At 31.7% G+C, this 5,042-nt stretch overlaps 1 long non-coding RNA gene across 1 annotated transcript; it reads left to right on the top strand.

The window, feature by feature from the left end:
- Nucleotides 1-1,552: 1,552 nt before the first annotated feature.
- On the top strand, nucleotides 1,553-4,463 carry LOC131654018 (uncharacterized). The gene is made up of 4 exons (XR_009299174.1): nucleotides 1,553-1,984; nucleotides 2,130-2,195; nucleotides 3,577-4,124; nucleotides 4,418-4,463. It is a non-coding gene; the product is annotated as an uncharacterized LOC131654018 (long non-coding RNA).
- The last annotated feature ends 579 nt before the right edge of the window (nucleotides 4,464-5,042 follow it).

The raw sequence follows: 5,042 nt of genomic DNA, 5'->3' as shown, positions 1-5,042 counted from the left end.
ACCATGCCCTAAAGTAAATAAAATTGTGGCATATTCTAATAGACATGGTTTTTGCAACTTATGAAAAATTGTATCCCACGATTGAGAAGCGTTGCCTAATATTTTAAATAACAATTTTTTTTACTATTGGCTACGATTTCCTTGTTGCCTAAACTTTTTTATTTTAAAATTTCCGGGTTAGTTAACAATTATGCACCATTATCATTTCTAAATAGTTTTAGATCTTTTTCCTATCCTTTTCATGTTTCCATCAAAAACTTCATCAAGATTAAATGTAGTTTTTGTAATGTCCCAAACTAATTTTAGGATTACCGACTAACCCCACAAATCAGTCTTTTCATCATGCTTAATTTAACTGCAAGTTATCCGGTGAAGAAAAATTATAAACCGGAAAACTTGACTGCAAGTTATCTAGTGAAGAAAAATTACATACCAGAAAACTTAACTGCAAGTTATCCAACGAAGAAAAATTACAAACCAGAAAACTTAACTGCAAGTTATCTGTTGAAAAAAAATTACAAACTAGTAACTTAACTGCAAGTTATCCGGGGAAGAAACATTACAAACTAGAAAACTTAACTGCAAGTTATCCGACGAAGAAAAATTACAAACTAAAAAACTTGATTGCAAGTTATCCGGTACACTTTCATAGAGGTGTGAAGTAGTAAATATTAAATAATAAAATTAGTTGATAAATTAAAAAAAGTAGAATTGAAATATTTTAAAAAATATAAGGGTAGAAAATAATGTATGAGGTAAAATTTTCCTCTATAAAAATTACAAACTGAAAACCCATAAATATTCATAAAATATTCCAATTTCGGTGTATTGATATGATGGTAAATTTTTTTATTGATATGAAGAGTCGAAACGCAAACCTCAGGCTCCCAAATAATTAGAATTCATGGGCCCGTTTGGAATAAGAGAAATTGAAGCGAAAGAAATAGCGGAGAGAGAAGTAGGGGAGAGATGAGGCATTTCTTCTATTTGGAGCAACACATAATGAGTGAAGAGAGAATAAGATCCCGTGGGTCTCACCCCTTTTCAAGTTCTCTCCAAAATGAGAAGAAAGGAATATAGATATTAGAATTTCCCTTTATATCCTTTCACTTAATGCAGGAAAATTAAAAATTTTCTTGGTGTGCATGGAAGCTGCACATTGATTTTGTTTTTCCAATTATATAGCTAGCCATATGTATATTTATTCAATTGCAATTTTTTACTAGAATAATTTAATAATAACAACTAGTAGTATTTTATAAATATTAAAATATAAATTAACTTAAATGAGTTGTATTATAAATTTAAATATTAATTTTATTTATATTGAAATTATTATTTAATATATATATATATATATATATATATATATATATTCAAATAGTTTATTTTCTTTAATCATGTAAAATCATATCAACAAAATTAAAATAAAAATTATATTTAAATAACATAATTATATGAAGGGTATTTTTGTCATTTATAAATTAAACACATTTCTACCAATCAATATATCAAATCTACTTTACTTCTTTCTTATAACACTCTTTCTCACCTATTTTTCTCTTTGCAACTTCTTCTCTCATCCAAACATCCAAACACTCCCAAAGTGTTTCTCTCTCTGCCTTCGCGTTTTCTTAACCATGAACGATAAACCCTAAATCACCATCATCACCACCATAGTCATAAACCCTAAATCACCACTATCACCACAACCATAGTCATAAACCCTAAATCACCATCATCACTACTCTCACCACAACCATAATCACAAACCCTAAATCGATAATCAACAGAAAATGTATTGATATAGCATGGTTCCGTTTCGGTTTCTTCACTCTCTCATCACCTCTCTACGTTTCCAGATTTAAGTTTCTTCACTCTCTCAATCTCTCACTGCAACTAACGTTTCTCTCCAATCGTTGCTACAATCTCACTTTCTTCGCGCGGCTACCACCATCAACCATACCCACTCTTTTCTCTCCAGGTTCTCTCTCTTCTCTTTGCGTTTTAAAATGTTAGGTTTTGACCTTGTGTTACTGATGACTTTAAGCACATTTCTTTCTTTATTTTTCTGTAAATTTAATGAACGCATTGTAGATAGTGACTTGGTAATTTGGAATTTGAAACAGATGCTAGTGGAAAATTTGTTGGAGGTTTTGGTGACCCTAGCAAAGGCTTTGAACTCTGCAAATTAGGTATGTTTTTATGATTATGCATGTATGGCGGTGCAGGTGAATTGAATGTTTGGTGTCGTGTTGAAGAAATCTTTTTGTAAAATTGAATACGGAATTGAATTGAATTTGACTCTATGTTATGGTGGAATATATAATCTAAGTCATTGCCTTCTTTGGTTGGAATTGAAAAGATAATAAGTTTGATTTCTATTTTGTTTAATATGATTCTTACATCAAAATAGGAAAGACTAGTTAGTGTAGATGGAAACTTTTATTTGACTAGAAGCTAATAATTGTGTGTATGAGTTTGTGGTGATGATTATTAGCATTGAATAGCTATACTGCAAAATATATTGTTTTTGATTGGTTGTAAATCTTAAGTGTGTTGCTCTATTAGGAAAATTTCAAGTGTTAGTTTATTTTCTTAGTTAATTAATTAACCCTTTGATGAAATTTCAATTTGAAGTGTTAAACAATAAAGAGCTTTCTCACTTACAATTTGAATTGTTAGTTTGATCATTAATAATATTAAGCATCTTCTTGTTTCTCACCATAACTTTGAGTTTAAGTTTGTAAAACGTCAAGCGAATTTGGTGGCTCATAGCTTAGCTAGGGTGGCCAATTCTTGGTTAAACACGTATGGTTCTCCATATGATTCCTCCTTGTATTGAACTTTGTTTGAATAATGATATGAATTAAGTTTGCTTGTGTAAAAAAAAATGATAAAAAAAAACCTAAGGCATTATATCAGAACAAATCACAATGATTTTGTTTCTTTATGGGTCCATTTGATGTTTGTTGCTTCCTAGTAAAATCCATAGCATAATGAAGACTTTCCTGTTTATATTCTGCACTTGCACGTTGTTTGATAAACAAGTGGGAAAGTAAAATAGTTTTTCACTTGCATGTGAATGTTCAATGACGATGTTCAATTTTGTGTTCTAGAATTGTGTGACACCTAAAATTTGTGTATGTGATGAATATATATTTAGCCTAAACCAATTTGTATATGTGATGTGATGTCTATATATTTAGCCTAAACCAATTTGTGTGTGTGATGTCTATATATTTAGTTTAGTTCTATTGTGTTTGTTTGGCAACTTTTATGGTCACGAGCACCCAATTATTGTTACTAAATAAAGGCACAGATCTAGGGAATGGCAAACAGAGATTTGTTAAATCATTTCCAACAATCGGTTATTTGACAAACAGGTTCTCTCTAGTCTTGAAAAGAGAGCACTAAAGTATATGTACTGAAATCAAAACTCAAAGAGTTAAACTAAAAAAAATTCTGAATTCCAGAGTCGAAGAAAACCACTAGAGGGTCGCACTCTCTGCGTCCTCGATGTTCGCATTTCATCCCGATAAGCTATTCTAATTTCTTTTTTGTTTTGTGTTTCAGAGGCTTCATCAGAAGTTTTATTTCTGAATTCTGATTCTATGTGTTTGATGTTGGAGAGCAAGTCCGATGGGGATCAGGGAGGTTGTAGTTGGAATTATGGCGGTATTCGATGGTTATAACGGTGCTGAAGTTTTATATCAAAGACTTCTACAGGAACATTGCTCCACATACGGTGTTGAATTTGTTAGCAAATTAGTAATGCTTTTATAACTTTAGCTTTTAAGAGAATTGGTATTGTACTTTAGTCTAACCAAACCACACATTTGGGACAAATTGTCTTCTCCATATGGTGACAGATGAACAAACATATATTTTGCTAATGAAAAGAGACACTGTCCCCTTTATTTACTGTTTTATTTTGCCTCGTGTTCCCCCATGAATATACATACTTTTGTAGCCAATCTGCTCTTTATTTGTATTAAGAAGGTTGTACTAAAGTTTACTACTTTTTTTGTTTAGGTTGTTCTTTTAGAATCCCAGGATAGAGTTGGTGGCACGATTCACAGTGATTACTCATTTTGTTTTCCTGTTGACCTTGGGGCATCATGGTAAAAATTATACTCTTTATGTCCTGATTTTTTTCATTGTAATGAGAATCCTTTGGCTCCATTGATTGGGAGGCTGGGACTACCTCTTTACCATACTTGTGAGGATAACTTTGTCCTTTATAATCATGATTTCGAAAGGTAAATGCATTGCCTTTGTTGTTATATGGTAGTAGTTCTGTGCACTTGTAATTAATCAAAGATTGTATTGCATGCCTCAATATTTTCTATGGTCATCTTGAATCACATTATTGGGTATGTTATTTAAGAATTGAAGTTCATAATTTTTTTTACAGCTATGCACTCTTTGATATGGATGGAAAGCAAGTTCCACAAGAGTTGGTAAAATCTTCAAAACAATTTTGCAGGGGCTATGTCATTTGCTCTAGTTATTAGATTTACACGATGTGTTATATTTTAGAGTTCAAATTTTCTGGAATACACCAAATGCTTATAAACAACTTACTGTTTTCCATGAATTTCTCATCTAACAATTGACATTTTGTTAATGCAGACAGATAATGTAAGACAAGAATACAACAAAGACATGTCCATTATACGAGCACTTTCGGTTGTTTTTGAAAGAAAGCCAGAACTCAGGTCATAATTTGCATTAAATTCTAATTCTTATATTACCACTCTTTATTGAAGCTCATATTGTGTATTTATAATTTGATTTTCACTGTTGGATGCAGGTTGGAGAGCCTTTCACACAAGGTGATTAAATCATTAAATGGTATTTGTGCCGAATGGAGGGCTGCCGCAACTGCTGAATCCATGTCATTAAAATGTTGGGACCAGGTAATTGGAAGAAACCAAGTTCAACAAATTTTGGCTCTAGTATTTGTATCCCATTTCAAGTTCCCGTCATTGGAATTTATTAGGGTAGTTATTAGTAGTTGATCTAAGGACTGACACCTG

The sequence above is a fragment of the Vicia villosa genome, linkage group LG2 (assembly GCF_029867415.1).
Source record: "Vicia villosa cultivar HV-30 ecotype Madison, WI linkage group LG2, Vvil1.0, whole genome shotgun sequence".
Taxonomy (NCBI): domain Eukaryota; kingdom Viridiplantae; phylum Streptophyta; class Magnoliopsida; order Fabales; family Fabaceae; genus Vicia; species Vicia villosa.
This window is presented reverse-complemented; position numbering and strand designations above follow the sequence as displayed.